Raw genomic sequence first — 23,477 nt, forward strand, 5'->3', positions numbered from 1 at the left:
ATCGCTTGCCTGAAAGCTCGCCGCCGTTAAAGCTCCTGTTATTTGCGTCCCGGGGTTTTTCGTGGGCCAAAAACTGAGGAGAGGAAGCGGTGGGGAGGCCGAAAGCGGATTTTAAAAACAATAAGTAAAAAAAAAATAAAAATAAAAATTTGACGACACCTGGGTTAATTAAGCCTGTGGGATGTACGCGTGGGCAGGAATACGTACCTACATGCCGTGGGTATTTCGGAAGAATTGAAAGAGATGTAATTTTAAGTAGCTCGGAGTTGATTCATGGAATACAGAATGAAAACGTGCGGTGAAGAGAATCAGGTAGGTAGGTAGGTAGGTATATTGTATAACTCGTTGTAGTTAACAAGGAGCTGCCTGCAGCGGCGTCGCATACAAAGTAATTTACATAAATTCTTTACGGCTTGAGTTTCGGGGCTGCGCAAGCAGCAGGCAGCAGAAATTAGAAAATCGTATACATGCGATGGCGTTACGTGAGAGGGATTTAATTGCTTTGTGGTTTATTCCTCCCGCTGTGAATCTATCTAATTTATCACGACACATCATAATTGGCCGCACAGCACAGAGTCTGTGCAGACCGTAGGAATCGTTAAACCTGATTTCGAAATTAATGAATAATACCTCAAACTTTATTTGCCTATTAAACAAATTTCAGCTCCCACATACATCCCCCGATTCCTTTTTCAGAAATTCTCAGTGCCTTCTGTTACATGTAATAATATAAAGGTTGACAGTTTTTTGAAGAAATTGTACACGTCGGCCGAAAAGAGTTATTGTATAAATTAGACTCTTGGAAGATTCTGCTGTAGGAACGTAGGTAGGTTGAAAGACTGTATGGGAAAAGATTTTACCTAATCCGCCGTTTATTTTTTGAACGAGCAAAGCGGGGGAAAATGTTACGCCGACGCGTAAGAAACCGTCAAACATGTTTCAACGCGTACGAATTCACTCTGGTAATTTCTACACCGCCGTTACACACTCGCATGTGTGTCCAGTCTCTGGGCGACATCGCAGCTTACGCAGATAGTATTACTGAGTTATGGAACGTCGCGAGATAAGCTACGTCGCTCTTTGCTGTATAAGTAATTCCCGTGGAAATGGAGTCGCTTAATCGCAACTGTAGCTCGTTTCGCTGGACGTTGTTACTCCCATTAAAGAAACGGATGCTGTCTAAAGAGAGGAAAGGTAAAAACAGGGAGACCGAGACGAGAAGAATAAAACAAGACTCAACGTTGTCACGTTTTACGGATACAAACGATTGCCGTTTACCCAAGCTCAACTGTAAATTGACGAAGGATACAACCGAGGCCATACGTTATATAAAAAAGAGAGGAGATTCCAACTTTTGTTTGCCTCGTAAAATACCACAGGGTGAAATATTACGGGCGATGCGTTAACGCGCAACGTAATGAGCAAATTGCATCCGAAGAACTTTAACGGTAATTTATTGTTAATCAAGAGTACGGCAGCTGCAATTGTGCCGGTAGTTGAAATTAATTTGCGTTAAAGATAATAATCGGCCCCGCAGTGTAGGGAGGTTTAACACAAATTACCAACTCGGGACGCAAGTGTCGTGCGAAAGTGCAGATTAGATATATATGTACATTGTACATGCTAACGTTTACCGCACACCGGCTGACGATTCCTTTATTTGTCGCAATTATGCAGCTACGCGCTCAAGACTCTTCGAAAAATTACCTGCTGCACCGTCGACGCGTGCAGACGGCAAAGTGAAAGGCTTGCGAAGGTAGTTTCTTACCGAAGACGTGACGAAGCGACAGAAAAGAAACCACAGAGAGGTAGAGAGAGAAGATAGGTAAAAACGTACTTGGAGCTATGACGATAAATATACAAACTGCAATGATGAATCGCGTTTCGTTGTTCAATTGATTTTAGGTTGAGAAATTTTCTACACGTAACATATTTGCGTGCCGATTGTAATCCAAGGATTGATGGACAGAAGTTCGATCTACTCTATGTATTTTGAATTCTGAAATTTGTACAGCAGACAATTTGAGAAATGCCACATTCATTGAATTCCGGTCAAGTTGCAAAGCCTCTGAGAATTGATCGAATAATTTTCAAGGTTCCGTCAGTTCGAAATAGTGTCCCGGATGAGGAATGGTCCGACCGCGGGTTCGTCGGTCGCGAATAATCCTCATTATTCTGCGGGTTGTCGATTGCGAGGGAGTCGCAATATCATCACTGCAAGGCAGTAGGTCTCGGGGGCAATTGAGTCTATAGACTCTATAGAGCACAGACCGATGTAACCTAGGCCGGCTATAGAATATAGAGGAAGCTATAGACGGGGTGGCAGCCTTAGTGGCGAGTAACACGTAGGACAGTGTATATAAGCTGGGTAGCGACTGGGAAGGAACCGTTAAAGAGGACGCGATCGATTGGATCGGTAATTACCCGAATTGCCCTAGCTCAGAGGCGCGCCAAGGCGAGAAGGGTGTCGCGGGTTCGGGTTCGAGTGATCGAAAAGAGTCGCTGCGACGATGGTTCACCTGCATTTACCGCAGTGGTGACAATTTCCCGAAGGGAGGGGGGGAATAAACGCGACAGAACCGTTTATCAAATGGACGAGGGAAGATTCTCCTCCAGTATATCCTTCTTCTTCTTCTTCTTCTTCTTTTTCTTGGTCTTCTGCTCCTTTTCGTATGCCCGGTTTTTCCTCGCCGGACAATCAAAAGGCGAGTGGTGCAGGGACGACGTCGGCAATAATTCAGAGGGGCGAGACGGCCAGCATGAACTGCCTTTCGGCTTTGGGTTGACTCAGGTCCAGTTAAGGTCGGATTTGCCCGAGCCCCTGGAGCGGCGGGGTGGCCGCTCCTTGGAGGACGGTGGATATATATCAGAGAAGACCGAGGGCTGATCAAGAGTGATTGGTAATCACCTGGTTGGGCAACCCTCATATCACGCCAATAAGCTTTTGCAACTCCTGAATTTCATGCCGGCTTGACCTCTTACCTCGCGGATGAGGAACTCGTCCTCCTAAAAGTATTTCTTGCCTACGGATACACGCGATGCTCTGAATACACACACACAAACACACACACACACACACACAACTTCGAGCTGAGACGATGGATAAAGCGTATCAAAGTCCTCCTCGAACCGAGACAAATTACATCAAGCAATTTTTCCCTTCCTAACCACGCCGCGGATCTTTTCAGGCCCAATAAACAGCGTCATCTATACTCCTAATTCGGCTTTATAAGTATCGTCGTGTAATGAACACCGAAAAATGTACAGCCTTCCAATTTTCTCGGCATCTCCTTGTTGCTTGTTGGATTCATTGAAATTTTTCCCTTGCGCGGTAAACGCGGTGTCAATGTTTTGCCTTTTGTGTTAAACAAAATTTTACTGTTATAGCTGTCTGAATAAACGTTTAAGACGAAACAAGAAATTAAAGAATGTTGAGAACAACGTAAGGACGAATTTCTCATCAATTCTTTTCCACTGTTGTTCAAGTTGTTTCTTTTACCGTCATATTTTCTTACACGCGTGAATTGGAGAAGAAGGAATAAAAAAAATTGTCGTATGGATTATTTAGGGGCGATATTCTCGAACGATGACAGCCTCGCAAGGTTTTATTACGTGATGGATCGTCGAGTCACGTTTACCTACGATGGAATTTATCATGGTGTAGAATAAACCGTGCCTGTTATTTGCAGGAATGTTATTTATTTATTTGTCGTTGTCATTTGCTTTTGTTTCATTCATTTATTTGTTCGTTTATTTTTTGCCCCGTTTCTACGGATAGCAAAGGGGTTGAGAATCTTGGGAATTGGAAGACTGGCGCGTATAAGTAAAATAATACGATCCGTTATTTACCGTGCGTAAAAAAGTGATGAGAAATTTTTTCCTGCTAGGTGTAGTAGAGGTACCTCGTTGAAATTACGTCTGGAAGGATATAAATGCGTGTATATCTTCGTAGAGTGGCATGCGTGCGCCCAATCTCATTCTCGAACACTTCTACCCAAATAGGCATACGTAAAAGTATGTTATATCGTAGGTTATACCTATGCACGGTGTATGCGATATAACGGACTACACTTACTATGTGCCGTGAAATTGATAGCTGCTTTCCGAAACGAAACGAGGATCTGTATACCTACTTGCAACAGCTACCGCAGACCAGCCGGTGCGTGTGTCTCTCCTTGTTATTACGATCATCCATACTTTCACCCTGATAAAAAATTCCGCCCAATATACCTAATGCCGCACTTAGATTACGTCCAGATCGCGGTCGGCACATACCTGCGAGACTTTCAATTCCTCCCATTTTTTTTCCAACGTATCACGCGTTTAACCCCTGCAGGTTGGGTCGCAAAAAATATCCACACCCTTTATATAAAGAATCACCCACCCACCGGCGTGTACGCCGGGTCATTATTTCCGCGGGAGTCGCGTTAGACGCCGCATGCACCGGTGAGAGTTTGCTCCTCTGAGCAGTGAAATATTTCATGAGAATAAAAGAATGAAAGAGCTACATACTCCGTACCGCCGCGCTGCACACTCCCTGATGCCCTGCACTCAGTCTCTTCGCTCTTATTCCGCATACGTACGAGGGTGGATGGGTAAACACCCGCGCCTTGCTCCGCGGGACTCGCGGGAAAGAGAAGGAGATCATCGTACCTTTGTTTCGTTTTTCGGTGAAAATCTACCCGGGTTCTGTGCGCTCTATAATTTTTCATTCGCTTACACCGCACTGCAGCTGCAGGCGGCATTTCCCGACATCTCGGGACGTGAAAATCTCGCTTACGAAGGTTTGATATATCTAAAATTAATTTATTATTGGAATGCGCTTGATTAACTTTTCAAATTTTATGCCGCTCGTGGTTTAAATTTGAGGGATGACTTTGGCTTCGCTACGGTACGGGGCGAAAGTTTTCTTCGTTGATGGATAGGAGGGAAAGGAGACAGTGGGAGAGGAGAAGGGATGGAAGGACCGACGGACGGACGGAAGAAAGGAAGGAACGACGTAATCAGGTGCCTGTCGCCTACCAAGGAAATATTAATGCCGGCAAATTGCAGGCAATAAGATTGAAAGTAGCTTAGAATAGCTGCGATGCTCAACGCTCGAATATCCTTGTTGTATTATTAGATCTTCTTCTTTATTTTTTCCGAAATCCATATGTATATAAGCGACGACGGCGAGTGGAACGAAAACTTTCAGACTTGAGACGAATATATATTTTTTTTTTTTTCAAATCGCGGACTGAAACCGATGTAGGGACTGGAAATTTTTCACTCTAATTGAAGTTGAAATCTAGAGCTGTAAAGGTGGCGGGGAAATTTGTAGCGAAGAAAAATCGAACGTGACCGATTTGCCGATATCCGCACACAAGTCGGAGTTTGGCGAAGAATTAGCATAAAATATGGGGGAAAAATAGGGTAGGAAATTCCCGTTAGCATAAACGCGAGGTTCGAGGGTGTCAGGGAAAGGAAAACTCATTTTCAAAAACGGCCCTTATAGGGTAGGCAAGTATATTACACCATGGCGGAGTAAACGACACCTCAACTTATTCGCGCGAGTTCCCAAAGAGTCGCGACGAGACTTTACGCGGGGGAGGGAATTGCAGGGTGGCATAAATCCGCGGATCCTCGAGAGCCATCGAAAGCAGTCGAGAGCCGAAATTCTCCTCACTTTGCTATCGCGAAAATGTATTTCCGACTGCAGGCACAGGTTATACCTACGTCCGAGGGTTTGTTTTATTTTTTATTCTCCTTCTTTTCTTAGAGAACGCGAAAATATAAGAGTGAATCGTACTGTAAACGAAGAAACGAAAATAAATACAGAAACGAAAAAACGACTGACTTTTATTGCTTTACAATGTCACCATATATATATACGTATACACGTATATCCATGCTATAAAAGTTTCCCGGTTTTTGGTGAGGTCACATTCGCCCGTCGAGGGTGTGACGCGACGTAAGGGCTGAAGTGGAAAAATGTGGAGGGAAAGAAGGATGAAGAAAAAGAATAAAAAAATAAAGAAAACAGCGGAGAAAAATCGTAAAAAGTGAATTACGCGTCTGATTTCAGGACGTGACTTTATTACTCCGAGAGTAATACAAATTTAAAACTTTTCATGAGCTGAGATGTAGGAGTGAAGAGAAGGGTAGGTTACCTGGTATGTGCTCTAACCTGCTAGACGCGTCACTCCTTTCTTATTTCTTGCTCTTACCCTTATCTCACATCAATATTAAACACTTGAACTCAAGGTATATTAGAATACGAAAGTTACAAAACTTGTTTGTTCACTGCGTTTATATGTATACATGGCTAATCAGATAATTGACCCTCCGTCAAAATGGGACTAAATTGGTGTGACAAATGTTTGTTGTACCGCTCTAGGTATATTCATTTATCTCCAGGGGATACGTGATTTTTACTTAATTCTACGGATTTTGATTTTGAATCACGTTCGGTCAAGTCAAATAAGACAGGACTTTGGCAGATTGGTCACGTAAAGTACACGCGGGAAAAACTCTCCCCCCCCCCCTCCCCCTACAGATGCCGCAAGTTGGCAGATGTAAATTCACACCTCAGTGATAATAAGCCAACCTGAACAAACCGCAAAGTGCATTATTCAAACAATCCGCGCGAAAGAAGGCTGGGTGATTTTTCTTTTCTTCGCTTTTATTCTTGTTCTCGAGTCTCGTTTTACTCCCCTTATCGCAGTATAAAAAACATTCGGCAAGACGTATTTCTAATTACGAAGACCTCCGTTCTTCCACTCATACTTTTATTATCCGGTGTACATACACACCTACTACTGTGATATTAGGGTTTTACGAGATCCACCGAAGACCCGAAGGTTATTCGAGAGGCTGTACCGGTAAACCTACCGAGGATATGTGACGCGGAACCGTTAGTTGAGAACGCCTTATCTACCCCAAATATAGAGAAACTGGTAGTCATAAAAAGTGTTGGACACTAAAAAAACGAAGGCTGCGCTAACCGATAAGATCGATATAACGAAGCGAAACGTGAAGTCTTCACTCTGCCATCTATGTCTCTTCCTCTCGCTCTGTTTCACAGATAAGTGGGTAAATAATTGCACCAATTTGTTAGTATAATTTCATTAGTTCGAGATATCGGAGCTACAACTACGGAAGAACCAAGCGAGAGGCTTCTTCGTCGGTGAAGGAATTTCTTAACTCACCACAGCATCGCGAGCTTTCAAGTGGCTCGTAAAAATATAAAATTTAAGTTTCAAGTGTCCTTCTATCGCTTGAAACCTATTATTATTGGTACCCCGGTTAATTATTCACTGGTTTATATTATATCTACTTCTCGGCTAGGACGAGTTGTAAAGTAGAGAACAGTTTTTCCTTACAACATATACTTTACAGCATCTGGTATCTCTGAAGTTTTACGAGATGCAATTAAAAATGAACTGACAGAATCCAAGCGATATTTTCGCCTTCGGTCAAAATTTCAGCCTTCAAATCAACGAAGTAAATTCAGAAATATTATCGCTAAACGTTATAAGATTAGCGAGTTATATTTTATGTAAACCTGTTTACTGATACAGAGTAATCGAATCGTTACGTATATTGATTTCATGTTCCAAACGATTGGGAGAAAGAACACGTCTGATGATTCAATGACCAAAACGTGCGTTGAAATTTAAAAATTTTCAATTGCTTTGTCTGAAAAAGACGAAAGTACAAAGATAATTCCGTTTCATTGTCAACAACTAAACTGAATGAAAAATGGAATCTTTGTTGAATTCGTTTAAATCGTGTCTGTCATCCAGAAGAATAAAAATTCATCTCTACATAAATTATTCGTTTTTATAAAACCGCAATTGCAAACAAATAATCGCACTGGCGATACATATTACGAATAGTAGAATTATCCGGATAGCTTTATTTCGAAAGAATTTTATTATTTGACGTAACCTGAGGTATATGGACATTATTTACACGAATGCGTGATGTTTATACCGCTCTCCGCATGACAAAAAGGCACAAAACCAAAAGCGGGTATATAATATTCCATAAATAACTGGCTGAGCTTCAAACGAATTTACATTCGCATAGTCTCGGCTCGTCTCGTTCTGTGCGAAGAGACTAGTGTTACCATTGCCCGTCATACCTATGTATTCATAAAAAAGACGTAACTGGGTCACTTCTCTTCGCTGCGTCCCCAGATGTGGCCAGGACGAGAGTGAACATCGCCACAAGTACGATTAACAAGAAAGCTACCGCGAACATATATTCGCTGAGATGATGCAATGACGCCAGAAGTCATCGCCTAAATAACATCGAGCGCTCGAAGTCCATGTAAAGTCATTCGAAGTCGCTTGTACTTCAATTTCTAATCACACGATCGCTGCACGGTGCAAAAGTGTATACCTGTTTCATCTTTCAATTAATATCAATTGTCACTCGAAATCACATTTCTCACCGTGCGCGACGTGACGGGACATCCGGGTTTGGGGAGAATTTGTTTCAATAATTTCAAGTAACGGTAAAAAGGTGACAAGGCACTGAAAAATTCCTGCGTATTTCGCGAAGTCCCTTGAGGATAACTTGTTGCATAAACAGTGCTACTTGTTCGACCGTAAAAACGTTGTCGATCGTTTGGCGCAGCCGGTGAAACACGGCGAGGTTGAAGAAAAAAATGGTTAATACGACGAAGTTGAGAACCCTGCGAAGAGTTTCAGCGGACCGAGGGAGAGAAAGCGCCCTTTGCGCTTTGCTCGGTACCCAGCCACCGTCATCATATCTGATGCCTGAATAATTGATGCGACGAAACAGACCCCTGATGGTCACATCCGTCACGTGCGGATGTAAATATCCCGTCCTTCGACCCGCGGCAGCCGACCTCTGCCCTGCCATTCCATTTACTCCACGTTCCTTTATTCCCGGATCAAAGCAGGCGCTCGGGGTTCGGGCTTCTCTTGCCGATTTATAGACTCATTGATCCCTCGTTGCGTGCCAAAGCACATAGCCAACCGGCCCGCTGGGCTAGTCACTGTTACAACTGCCCATCCAGGCACACCTCCGATTTCTCCGTTCCTAGGGCTGACCCCTGAATGCCGGCTTGTCCAAGGCCAGAAGCTACGACCACGCATTGATCCACTCCTCGTGCAGGAACGTTCTATTTACCAACTCTGCAAGCCACCTTGACCCGCGGGTCGCCGAATCTCGAGATACCGAGGAACGAGGTGTGGGTATAAAGAGAGGGAAAAAGATGTGCCGGTTTACAAATTTTCCTGACCATCGATACTCCCCGTTAACAAATTAATTACCTCGACGCAGAGTGCCGAGGGATTCGACTGGCGTAACCTGCACTTGACGCATCAATCACTGCACTCGGTAGGTGCCTGCGTGTATTCGTGCCGCGAGATCGCGGCGATAAGGAGTGAATAATGCAAGCTCGGAGCTTCGATTCTTGATCACGCGTCAGTTGGCGCATGCGCGAACATCGGCGGTGTTATCGACGGAGCAATCTTGGTTCTAGACACGCTACATCGATCATACAACAGTCACAACTCTGGTGCAATGGTTTCGTGCAGCGTTCGAGCATGAGACGTACTATTTCTAACAATAAGTACCGCTTGGCACGTAGTCCGAAAGAGAATTATAAATTTGAATAGCGAACAAGACAGCGACGCCCCCGCGTTTGAAATAATTTTAAATCCTACGCCGCGCAATCCTCTTAACGATACCGAGAATTTTTTTGGCGCAAGTGTGGGGCGTGTACGATAATGAGAGAGAGAGAGAGAGAGGGGGAGTTCGCGCGTGATCCGATCGAGTAAAACATTTGCTATTTATTTATTAACGGTTTATCTAGGGGTAGCAAACAAGCCTGAACGGCACGTATGCTGCTCTAAACGTTGAGCCCCTGCAGGAACAACGGCTCACTATTGTGTTTGTGTTGTGCCGATAATTATGCCAGGTTTTATTGGATTTTCCTCGCGAAATACGCTTCACGTATTGGACAAACGTCCGGATTTTAATGCATTTCGCAAACTCTCCCGGCCCTCGGTTGTTTTTAATTCTTGATCTCTATGCGCGACAAACAAAATCCGTTGTATCCTATTCGGGACAATGCGCTCAATCGATCGACAGTTCATACCTGTTTATCCCACTTCAACAATTGTAAATATATACCGTGCGCATTATCGAATCAGGACGAATCTGATCGGAACAGAATATTTGTTCAATATCTCTTTTCATCGTCGAAAATTACGTATCCCTCGACGAATTTTTTTTTTTTAAGAAGATACAAACTGTTTTTTTTTCCACTGTCAGGGAGTAAATGGCGAATTTTTCTTTTTTAAAAGAGCTTAAAAGTACTGTAAAATTAGACAGGTTCGCAAATTTGTCCCGAACGAACTTATTGCTGGCGAAAAATTACCATATCTATACCCACCATATGCATATCGACATAGTGAAATACTTTTGAAGCTGCTTCATTCAGTGGTAGATGAGAATGTAGATTGTATACACATGTAGAAAATTGCGAGGAAAGGCGAGTACATCCAGACACGTACCTTAAAAGGACTCGTACCCGAACACTCGGTATAACGCGTATAAATAAAAACCTTTTGAGTACGCAGATTTGAATCGGGCCATTTTTCCCGCCCCGCCTCCTCCTCGCTTTTTATCATCCATTTTTGCACTCAGCTAGCACAGCACTCTTCCAGATCCGGTTCGGCGCCGCGCCGCGGCGAGCGGACCGAGAAGACCGTTAGATTATGGGTGTATCCACCAGCGCTGATGTACTCTCGTGTGCTTATTTGGCGTGTAAGAATTTTTCGTTCCCCGAGAATTGCGACGGGGACGAAGATACACGGATGTAAAGAGGTAGCTGGGAAAATTCAATTCCGTCCTGCCGTGGCTCGGATGCAAAAGTGAAAAAAATTTGAATGTCAAATAAATTTTTGAATATCTTATAATAATTTGTTTGAAACACATTCACCGCGCGGATTATAATAATTCCAAACCTCGGTCCGCGTCTTTTCAGCCACAGCGAGCCTCTCCTTGTTCGTTGATTTCCCATGCGCATTAATTATCAAGCGTATTCCACTTTTTTACGGAATAAAAATAAAACTGTTGTTTTTCATTTCAATTTCCTTTCTTTTTTTTTGCTCTCTCTCTCTTTCTCTCCGATGAATAATCATGAAATCTCGCTCACTCGGTTGCAGGTCGCAGCCTCAGCTGCAGGGATCCCCGTATCCAGATCGTCGATTCTGATCTATGCGGCGTTGTCGATCAAACCGAGCCAGTTCGATCAATCTGATTGCAAATTCGAAAAATAATAAAAATTTTCCCCGTGATTCGTGGCGATGAAATTGAATATCGTCACAAAGGTTTCTTCATTTTCCACATCAACGATTATGCGCATATTTTTCAACCTCTATTCCCAAATAAAACACCGCCTTCCGTGCGTTAAACTTTTCGACGTATCTATAAGCGGTATTGTATTAATTACACGCGATTTAACAACGTATAGTTGATGCGCCAAATTGGGCGTCACCGTTTTCGATTGATTAAACTATTTTACATGGGTATTGTGTATGTATACACATGTGCACAACGTACATGGAAGGTGAAACAGGTATATACAGGAGAATTGGACTGTATTCAATCGATCTCTCGGCCAATTTGTCTCCGTAGTGAAGTACGACCTGACAAAGCGAGATCCCGGTCGTTATATGCACGAAAGCACAGCCACAACAAACTGTGCATACAGTCGGAGGCAGGCCTCCGTTATCCACCAGACACAACCATGCGTAGGCACTTGCACAGATACAGGGCAGACACGATAACGTTGGTTCGTGCATTCGGGCCGCGATTGTAACAGTGACCGTTGAAATTGAGGCACCTCTTTGCGTTTTTCAGCCTTCCTTCACCCGCAGACACGGTATACGGAAACAAACCGTTCGCGATTAACTCCGGGGTAAATCCTGCAGGAAATTACAGTCGACGAGGGTTGAAACAAAGGTCGGTGAGGAGGGAGCGAGGCAGCCCGATTGTTAAATGGAATAAAAACAGATCGAACCCAGTGGTCGTTTCTTAGTTAACTTTTAATTTTTTTCACCAAATTAAAGAAGTTGTGAGAAAATTTCTCCAAGAAATTTAAAAGACGTTTAATTTTCGCGAGGAATAGTGCATATATTCGTAGATAAATTGCTGACCGTTGTTATCGACTTCTTTTTGTAAGAGCGCGATTTTGCGTACTTCAATTTTTGGAATACGTATATCTATACGTGTTGCGTACCTACATGGTTTTTATCTTTATTCCATCCAACCGGAGACTCGCCGGCGCGCTGTAGCCGGCTGCATTTGTAACGGATAGGAACCTACCTATACCTATATTTTTATACATGAGTACGGTTGAAAGCTTTTCGCGAGGCGGGCCAAACTATAAACGAAAATGAAATGTAAAAAAATAATCCGGACGAGTGCTCAGCCGATAATGGCGGGAGATGAATTAATCCGTGCTAACAATTACCCGAGGATAGATAGCTCCGCTGTAACAGCGGCGCTATCACACGCAAAAAACTACATCTTCAGGCTACGAATGCGCCGGGAAAATTTCACGCAAATATTTAATTGATTGTAATTGACGTGGATTTAGATGAAATTGTTTCTAAAATCGAACGCGTACACTTTATCGGAATGATTTCAAATAATACATGGGTACTATTAATCATCCAAACTTTGTTTCAGAACAGACAATCTAATTTCGAGGGCCATAATCGATCGGTAAACAAAATTTTTTGTCAGCACTGCACGTGTCCGATAAATATTAACTTGGCAATTTATTCGATATTGGCCGTCGCGTGATTGTATCGAAAAAGAGTATAGAAAATTACGTTTCAAGCATGCTTCGAACATCCCTGGCATTCTCAGTTCGAAGATACCGGTTTGATGTCGGGTAATTAGTTCAGCCGGACGAGGCCTGTGCAGAGAACAGGCGATAATGCGTGCAGATAGGGAACGGAGGGTGGCTGGCTGCTGGTAGGTGCAGGGAGTGCAAACGCGGCGAATGTATACACGAAGAAAATATGGGCAGAGGTGAACGGTGAACGGTGAACGGTTGGCACTGGTCAGCACTGCGGTCGGGCCTGTAAGGTTTGAGCTTAATTACGCGCCAGGCTAATTGGATGCTAATTACGCGCAGTGACACCCGTCAAAATGGATTCCCTGATTGACCCGGGCTGCAGGGCCCGTGTGATAGTAATTAAAGGCTGCTTAATTAGTTCATTGATGGTGATACCGAGTCTAATCGGGCTTCGAGAGAAGGTAGATGGAATTGTAATAGTAGGAAAATAGTAAAATAGTAAAATAGGGCAGGGGGTGGAGAACTGGAATTGTCGATTGATACAAGGATCAGAATATCGAATTTTCACAGACGCGAGAATCTTATTAATAAAATTCAAAATTGTGGAAAGTTCAGAAAAAGAAGGCAAAAATTCGATATTGTGGTCCTTCGATTCTTTCATCTTTCTATATTTTTACTCCCACCTTAAAATAGGAATACAGATAGAGAAAGAGCAGAAACTAGGCAAAGCCATGTTCGGGTCTTCTAGTCTAGTATTATTATTATTATTATTATTATTATTATTACTATTATTATTATTATTTTTATTATTATACCGAGTTTCGAAGCCTGGAGCGGGAGACTTTTTGCGATTTCAATTAATTTCTTCCGCTTGGTTTCGCCTCTTTTTCCCTTACCGTTGTCATTTTCTTCTTCGTCATTCTGTCAAAGGCACTCGATAAGCCGCGGATTGCCCGCGGAGGATGCACATCGCGGAGCTATAACAGCTTTCACAACTATTTAATAAAAACTAAACTATATCACTGACCCCGTGCTCCCCTCCGTTTCTGCACTCGACGCGGTTGTTCTTTATTTCCGTACGGGGTGACCTGAGAGCAGTTTCCAACTTTTTCATCAGTGTACGATCAAGACCCGCCAGCAGCTTCGACAGACGCCAAGTTCAATGGAGAACCCGTCGGGGACCCGGCGGATTTTTTAAACCTCTCAGCGTATATTCTTCGCGATATTTTTACTTTTCACACGATAAGGTTCTCGATTAATTCGAAACTCAATCCCCACCTCGATGCATTCACGCGACGTGAATTCATTTCGCTACACTCTTTTTGCAATTTCGAAATATGAAATGTAACAACGGGCACTGATTGACCGTCATGTTCAATGTCTCGGTGGAAATTTACCTGTGGAGTGATCCGGGCTGATCTGAAACTCGGCTGGTGGTCATTCGATTTTACCACCATTTTTGACGAGGCCGTTCAAGCTGCACCAAACATTTCAACGGTTCGATTTCTTAACTATTAACGCGAGAATCGATCTCGATGTTATCTCAACATTCGCATAGAACGTCATTTATATCCGGTGAGGAAATATTACGTAGTAGAAATACACCAACTACCCCAAACGTGTACCGGAGAATAACCGCAGATTACGTCTTTGACGCGAGCATTCATTGAGCATTTCAAGTAAAGAGCAAAAAATTAGCTATACCTAACTCATCTTTCATCGAATAAAATTTTACATCGATGTTTTCTCAGGTAAAACTTGACGTCCCTAAGATTTTCAGGCATAATTGACCGTGAGATGTCTAGAATAATTTGACCTCGGTCAGTGATCTAGCGCAGGGTAAACGCACCACTCGTTGTTATTCTTACAAAATTCTGACCGATCCAACAAAGTGACTTTCAATCTTACCGATCAGTCAATTCCTAAGGAAGTTTCGGAGATGAAGTTTTAGAACACTTGATTATGCGACATCGTTGCATTTCCAACTCCTCGGGTGGTTGGTCATTGTTGTTTATATGCATGTATATACGCATGGGGCAGAGAGACACGGACGATAATACGCGCGTTGTCTAGATAGAATTCCTTGACGACCGATCATCTCGAGAACGACGTGGCTTCGAGTCCGTCCCTCGGTCCCTCGGCCGCCAGATATCTCGGTCGACTCGTCGTGTCAGAGATCCAAGAACACGCGAGACGCGTTCTCCCCGATGTTCGAACGGATTGCGATGCATGCCGGACGACTGCAGGCAGTATTCGACAGAGGTGAAAGTCTGGGGAGCTGCGGCGAGAAGCGTGCAGGTACGAATGCCGATCATCGCCGTTCCTCGTCTCGTCATTTCACCCCTTGACAGACGACCGCCGCACGATTTATTGCTAGAAATTTACGACCGATTTCGGCCTTTCATCGATTATAACCGTCAGGTGTAGGCGGATGTTCCGAACTCTGTCACGAAATTTCATTCCGATCTAATGTTTTTTTCGTCAAGCGACGGAGAAGACGAGACGATGAATAAATACCCGCTCACTCGATTATCCCTGCCGTTATATCACGCATAGTTCAAATATACGAAACATTTTTAAAGAAGAATATCATTTATACGGTATACGCGAGGTGTTTGCCAAATTTTGACACAATTTTATCAGCGACATCTAAATTGCTACGATATGGAAGACAGAGAATCAAGTTACGAAACTCGAGTTTGATAAGATATTGTATTGTTGTGAAATTTAATTTTCGTGGGAATTTTGGCGAAGAATTTTCATCTCGCGGTGGTAGAAGGCGAGTAGGTGTATCTCGGCTTTCATCGGTCGCTTCTACGATCATGCCTGCAAGCCGGTATGACTCCCGGGTACGTTGCGCATCGCGATGATCACCGCGGTGCTTATACGCGATTCACCCGAGAAATATGCCGCATTGGTTTGCGCTCCCCGGATGCGGCGAGAAACTCGTTTCAATCTTTAGTCACTCCGACTCCTCGTCGTCGAGGGCCATGAGTCATTCCGTCAGGACTGCGGATGCTGGCGGCTATAAAAACCTACCGCATCTTCCTTCTCTCTTCCTTCCTCCCCGTCTCCTTCCCTTTATTACCATTATTCTTTTTTTTTTCGATCCCTCTCTCTCCTCGTCTCTTCTCACACACTCGGCTCTCCTTTTCTAGCCCCTTTACGAAATCCTGCACGGTCATCCTGAGAAAGGAGCGCCGATAGACCAACGAAATATCGGATTGTTCGGTCGTAGAGAAAACGAAGGAATAGAAATTTGAAAAAATAATAAAACGGCAGAGTAAAAAGTCAAAATCTTAACGCGGGCGACGAAATAATATTCGGTAATTGCGCAGCGCGGCGCGGGGATAAAAGGACTTTGGCTGAGTGGCGCATGGGCCTCGGTACAAAGGGCGCTAATTCCGTGGCTCTAGCCTCTGTGACGTAGGAACAAACGGCCACCCCGTGGGACCCGCTCCACCCTCTTTCTTTCAAGTACCAAAGGTGAATAGAAGGAGAAGGAGAGGATGAAAAAATATTATCTGCACGTCATGCAGGAATTATTGAAAGACTCACCATGTCCTTTAGCGGCGATCAGAGAAGAAAGGTTCCTACCTCCAGGGCGGCGGTCACCTGAGAAAAGAAAATTAATCGACGTTAGTCACCCGAAAGGAATGCCGTGAGCGATAGGGAAGGACCAACATCAATTACATCGCCAGAAATCGATGGTTATAATCAAATGTTTCGGTGTTCAAAAACGTTTCTACGAAAAGTATTTTGAAAAATTCCATCTTCGTATGTTCAATTACAATTATTCACGAATAAATCGCATCAGACAAGATATTACAAGATATAGAATACTAGAGGTATTTTCTTTTCTTTGTTATCTTATACGTAAGGAAGATAAAAAGTGGCAACCGTTATGTGAGGTTCAAGCCTTGTTGTTAGAGTTTAACGCTTTGCGTACAGCAGAAAATCCGAGAGGAAAATGCGGGGATGAGGAGAACGAGGAGGAGGAGGAGGAGGAGGAGGAAGGGAATGTAGGTATGCATAAGCCTTGTGACTACGCAAGGAAAGTCCTTGTTATCGATATTACCGGCCTAGGTGCCGAGACCGCCGTGCAAACCTTGGGTGCGGGGAAACTTTGTAAACAAGAGGATTTATCTCCTTTCGGGATGTCCGCCCGCACCTGAGGGCCCAGCTTTACACAGACAGGAGAGGGTGCCTGTCGGTCTGCCAGGAATAACGCTCCTTTCAAACACGCCATGTTCTTACTTATTTATAACAACCTCGCGGCTAACAATAACCAAAGACTGTTTGTTTCGGAATAGAAGAGCGAGCAGACGGTCCGGAGCGCAGATTTCAGTCTTATTCTCTCCTCGTTGCTTCAATTCATCAAAAACAATTTTCGTCAGTGTCGGATGTGCGGATAGAATGTAATTGCAGAAGTGAAGAAAGCAGCCTTACATTCTCGTCGTCGGCGAAAATCACGAGGCGTCGTAAAATCATAATTCGATCAAAATTTATTGTTATTATTGAATAATTTCACAATTCAAAATCATAACACAGAGGGTTAAAGCCGTTGCTACTTCGATATCAATTGCGAATCCTCTTCGTAGAAGGGTTAGACATACTTATCCTCAGTGTTAAAAAATTGCTGAATGAAACTATTCCGAATCGCGATACTTCAAAAATCGGAGCTTTGCGCAGAAAGACCCAAGTCGGCTTTCCAAGAAGAAATGTAGCAATATATTACCGACACATCTCGAAGCTCGTGGATGTAGATACACTGCCCAATACCGTCGAGTATCTACGTCAAAGTGACGTTCGCTAGCTCGAGCTTCTGCAAGCTCTTCGATGGAAAAATAAGAATCTGCTGAGATATTGTGCGAATAGGAAAAGGCGAGGCAAATGTAGGCCGTTACGCTCCCTCTCGTCGTATATCGGTGATGTTAAGGTGGAGATTCACGTGTGTTACGTAAATTTCAAATGGGAATGAAAAGAAGCTTCGCGGAGATGAGGATACGCCACGGTTTCCTGACCACAGGTGTATTTCGCATAAGCATACGCAAACAGCCGAATTCGTTAAAGGCGATAAAACGCGACCACGAATAAATAAAGGAATAAAACTTCTTCCGCAATTTAAAAACATGACAACATTGTTTCGGCGCAACTTTTCAGCTTGACGAAATTTTCCTTCGAATATACATGTATAACTCATATGACATACATATAGGCATACGGAATAGTTGTCTATGGCAGTTGTATAATATAGGTAACAACGACTCTGCGGTAAGCACAAAGGAAGAGCAGACAGAAGATAATGAACGCATAAATAGGGAGAAAAAGAGCGACAGCGGAGGGAAAAAATATGCAGAAGCAATTTTAACGGGTCATTGGTTAAAGTATATTTGCGGCGAGGCCGTATCGCTTGATTAGCGACTAATTAATCGGACGTTTGAAATAACGTAGCGTAAAATCGGAGCCACTGCGGATCGGATTGTCACGGTGACGTAATTGTTTAATTACACAAACATAATGCGTATTATAACACCGCGGTGCGCAGGAGCGCGAAGCTATACGGTTTCGTAAAATGGTATTCGGAGCTAATACAGCCACAACCCATTTTCGCGGTAGCGCAACGATTTGCAACATAATATTTTCATTAGCTGAAAAAACTTTACCCCACGGGTGTCGAAGAATAATTTTACCACAAGAAGATGCCGACATTTTGAAACGGATCGTTGCAGTGATTCGGTAGTTTAAAAAACCCTCTATTCTCTTGAGAAGATCGAGGAAAGGTCACGCCGAGAAAATACCTTGAAAAGTTCAACCCAATCGGTTGAACAAGTTTTACAAAAATCCTAATCGAAGTTTGAAGAAGGAACGAAACTTACCTCGAAGTTTTTTTTAAAAATGTTTTACAGTGAAGTAGAACCACGCGACTGTTTTATTGATCACAAATTTACATTTATCGCAGGATTACCTTGAAACCAAGTTGTGCAATTTTGATTGCAAAAATCCGTCTACTCCGGGACGTAAAGTTCCTGGTCTGCTCCGAGGTGGTTTTGAGTTTAACGACCCGCCAAAATGAACAGGATGATAACCGAGGCTACGATCTTCGACGCGAAGCGAAGATTACAAATCGCTGTACGTTAGCTGCATGCTTGCCCTGCACCACGGTCTGGTCAACGAGATCAACGAACCAGACTTCGCGGTCCGCGAAGGAGCTACGAGCCGACATGACACTCGGAATTCTGGCGAGTCACGGGGCAGAAAATTGTGTGGCAAGATATATATATATATGTATATACATTATAAATGTATACGCTAATCCTGAGGTGTACTCAGAGATAGCGAACCTTTGGAAAAATTTAAATCCCGGGTCGGTTATCTGCGGCGATGAACTTGTCGAAAACAAAAAAGAGGAAGAGAAATGAAGAGAAAAAAAAAACAAGAAAAAAAAGATTCCGCAGAAGCGATCAGTTCATTTCGGCTAAACATAAGCGGCTCCGAGTCCAGACTGGCAATAAAAGCCGCGGCACACGGGACGCTGCGTAATGATCGACCGACGAATACGGCTCGTCCTCTAGCTTGGTGCAATTATTGACCGTATGCATCGGCGGAACGGATTTCGGCCGTCAAAGAGCGGCAGTAAATTTCCAACTGGAACTCGCACACCGCGATTCCGTGGGACCGTATCCCGCCCTCCTTCTCCACTTTCGCCTGCCCCCCCGCCGCCCACCCCCGGGTGGTAAACAAATTTTCGCGATATTTTCCCGGTTCAAGTACCCGCCAAGCCGTAGCCGTCGACGCGATGCTGGATCGGACGAGTTTGCATGCCCAGGCAAGCCGGCTGATACGCACCGCGATTAAACGAAGAGCGAAATTGGTTTCCTGATATCAAAAGCCGCCGTAAATCAGCACGGCTGCAGTCTGGTGCAATACGGCACGGATTTCACCCGCTCGTGGAGTCGGTATTTGGGGGGGTGGGATTGGGGGCGGAATGAGGAGCGACTGATGATCAGTCCGAAAGCACGATCCAGGCTGCCAATATCCGAAGGCAAACACGAAGGAGGGTAGTTACGGTTAGCCCGGGAGACTGTTTGATCGCGTCTGCGCGAGGTGGAAAGAAAACGCAATATTTGATTGCGAGAATTGTCTCTTGGTGAAAAAGTCACGAACCCGGGTGTCTCGCGAAAATCAATTCGCTGTGCAACAATGAAGCTCAGTCTTCGCCTCGTTCGGTCGGATTCAGTTTTTCCATTTCAATTCCTTTGCTGACCGTCGGGCATTGCGTTCGAGCGCGATGAATCGGTGCATCGCTGCAGCCGGGATGGATTTCCGGCTCTCGTTTGAAAGGAATATAATCATGTACCGACCATGAGACGGATGAACGGCATGTGTAACGGTGGAATGAAGCCACGATCGAGATGCAATTTACTTCAATTAAATATCGAGGACTACGAATTCAACGGGCTGTGACTGGGCGGGCAGTGGCCACAGATTGGCCGGCTCTTTAATATTCATGCCGGCAATTATCCTAAACAAACATTACCAGCTCCAGCGGGAAACCGGATTCGTTAAGGGATTTGCGCCCATGCAAGCTGACCATCGTCCGACATCCCCGTAGCGTCTTTTAGTGCTTGAAACAGCGGTGACTGGCCGTGTTGAAAATTCAATGAGGACTACATTTGTAATTCCACTCACGGCGGGATCGGACGACAAATATTAGTTTCGTTCGCTCTTTACGAGAGTCGAGAAAAATATCCGAGAAGAGAACGTCTTTTCTATAAATTTTATTTTACACCTGCTCGCGTGTAATAGGACGGGATCGAAATATAAAAGACGGGGAAATAGGATTGTAAAATTTCTTGATACGTAAACTTGACTGCATAATGTTGAACTCACAGCGTGGACACGAATCGGGTGAAAACAGCTGGAGAACAGGGAAGAGGGAAGGGAATGGGTGAAAAATTGGAGACATTAACATTCGAGTCTTGAGAGACTCGGCGTTTTTAATTCGCACCTGCCGCTCGTCTTGGAGTCGGTGGCGCGCCGGCAATTATCTTTACTCTCAACAATTCGCGATGAGCTTGGAATTAACTTGAGAGCGTTTTCGCGAAATTACCCGAGTTTCAATTACCAGCTGTGGCCTCTAAAATCTCGATGAGCTGGATATTAAATTCGCGAAAATTCCCGGTGCAGGGCGGATCGACGAAGAATGGATAGTGAAAGTAATCGATCCGGCGTTTCTCTTTCTTTTGCTCACCTACGAAGTCAAGCCAAAAGAAAACTTGTTATTATCTTGACACCTGAAATACCGGAGAGCTTCAACCCTTTGAGAGTTCGTTAATAGGAAGGGGATCGTCGGGTATCGAGGTTAAATCAAGCCTGGACTGATCCAGGGCGGCGAAGCGGAGAAAAACTGATGGGGTCAGGGTAGGGAGAGAGGGTCTCGTATAAGTTTGTTATTATACGAATGAATTAAAGACTGCGGCGAGGTCTCAGCGTCTACCCGATGATTGCGATTCGGGTTGGCGTTCGCCGAGGCGGAGGCTCGACCCAATTATCTGGATTCCGGATCAAAATATAATTAATTTTCAGCGCCAAGGGATAATGGTCAGTGCCGAAATTATATTAATCAATCTAAACTGAACATGCGGCGAACCGTTAAGAAGATGAATTCGAAATTGTACCAGAACAGCTTATTTCCCACGAATGAACTTCGATTTTACCATAAATTCGATGAATCTGGAATAGGTCTGTTGGATTTTTCATTAATTTTTGTTTCTCGCTTGAATTTTATTTCCAAAATTCGACGTAAGAACGGCCAGCTTGCGACGAAACAAGGAAATACGAGCCCTCGGCTTGATCAAAACAAAGTTTGAATATTTATCAGGAGATTCCCTGCGAGTAATTGTTCTGTCTGAGGTCTTGATTTGGTATTTAAATGTGGAACTGCGGCGTGCGATTTAACCTAGAGTGGATTTCCACGGAGCTGCCGCAGCCGCCATGTTTCTGCTGCTAAAGCGAGGCAAAACAAGTTCTTTAATTGAAAATCCAACGCGGAGTGCCGGCTGATGCGAATCCTCGCGCAGAATTCTTTTCCACCATAACTTCCTGATTCCAGGACACGTGGAGCCTGGATTCTGCGCCCCGCTGTTCGAGCGGTGGTTTATTCTTGGCTTTTTCTTTTCAATCCATGCCACGCGTTTTTATGCTCCATCGAATTGTGTGTTCCTCGTGAAAAAGTTCCCGTCTTCTGTACACGGTCTTTTCAGGACTAAGGACTAAGGACTTTTAAGTGACCGCGCTTCAAAGTTTCCAGACCATTTCTTTGATCGAAATCCTTGATATGTATTTTTCGTGTTTCTGAAACTCAGAAGGGGCGCGGAAACGAAAGTAATAATAACAACATCGATAATGATGATGATAATATACTTAAAGAAAAGGTAAGAAAAAACATCGCGTTTTTCCTCAAGGGCAGAGAAGCAAATACCGGAGCCCAAGTTGAGGGAGACGCGCCGCAACGATTCAAGAATATTAAACGACCTAACAGCTCCGGAATTCGCATCCCGAGATGGATGTGCACGAAAGAAAGAGAGAAGAAGGGCGAAAAATTGTACGAGAGAAGGAAATGAACGCAGAAAAATTTGTGAAAAAAATTTATCTCAAAGGAATTTAACCCACGTAATTCGCATCTAAATGAAATAATACAGTGACTCGAAAATGTCAATCAAACTGTATTTATGTAACAAATTGTAATAAAAAAAAAAAATACTCCAACAGATTTTACTCCAAAAAAACTTTGATACTGAATCAAGTTACATTTCAACATCGCGATGTTCTCATACACGCGTAATGGAGAGAAAGTGAGACTGTAAAATCCTTTGGGGACTAATTTAATTCCTCGAGTCTCCAACGAGAATATCCAATTTTAAGACGAGAAGAGAAATGCATGGTGAGAAACAAACCGGAAGTGAGTGTCGAGGAAAATTGCAAAAATCTGCCGTCGGTGTCGTCTGGTTTCATTCGAGCGGGGGACAGAGCTGAGATGGAAGGGGAGGGTTGGCTGAGATGAATAATTCAGGTTGTAGTGTTTGCCTTATTTATCAGTACCCGACTTCACCTCGCTTTGTCCCGGAGCTGCACACCGTGCACAGAAGCACGGAGCTAGCGTCTCGTTCTTCTCGGCCGAACCGCGTTTCCTTCTTCTCTTCTCCGCAGGTACCGTCTGCCAGCCAAGGTAAATATCTGCGAGCGTGGAAGACCGGAGAGAGCAAAGTATGTAGGTTGGTAGAAGCTACAAGGTATAAGGCGAGCTACTCGCGAAAGAAACGATAATAAGATTTCGCGGGAGGAAAACAATACGTGTATACGTTGTGTACTTTGCAGGTAAGGAAGAAACGGGAGAGGCCGAAGAGTCGGATGGCTGAAGATTTTTCATGGTCGTTGATTCTTTTTTTTTTTTTTGCAACTAAAGACACAACGCCTGACGCGTTGCAACGAAAAACTTGTACCCCGGGACGAGATACGGTTTGCGGAGTAAATGTCAGATTCTAATTATTTTTCGAATATACGAAAATATATTCAGAGATAAAAAGAACTGACAATGAAAATAGTTACGTAAAATGGTCAAAGAATTTTAGGCATTTCTTCCAGG

The 23,477-nt window shown here is 43.9% G+C and overlaps 1 protein-coding gene across 2 annotated transcripts in view; it reads right to left on the bottom strand.

Moving 5' to 3' along the window:
* LOC107226445 (leucine-rich repeats and immunoglobulin-like domains protein 1) overlaps window positions 1-23,477 on the bottom strand; it is a 296,998-nt gene that overhangs the window by 71,573 nt on the left and 201,948 nt on the right. For both annotated transcript variants that reach the window (XM_046732867.1, XM_046732866.1), the window contains exon 5: window positions 16,388-16,444. The gene's annotated coding sequence lies outside the window, so the exon portion shown is untranslated. The remainder of the gene's footprint in view (window positions 1-16,387; window positions 16,445-23,477) is intronic.

Source organism: Neodiprion lecontei, chromosome 2, assembly GCF_021901455.1.
Source record: "Neodiprion lecontei isolate iyNeoLeco1 chromosome 2, iyNeoLeco1.1, whole genome shotgun sequence".
Classification (NCBI taxonomy): Eukaryota; Metazoa; Arthropoda; class Insecta; order Hymenoptera; family Diprionidae; genus Neodiprion; species Neodiprion lecontei.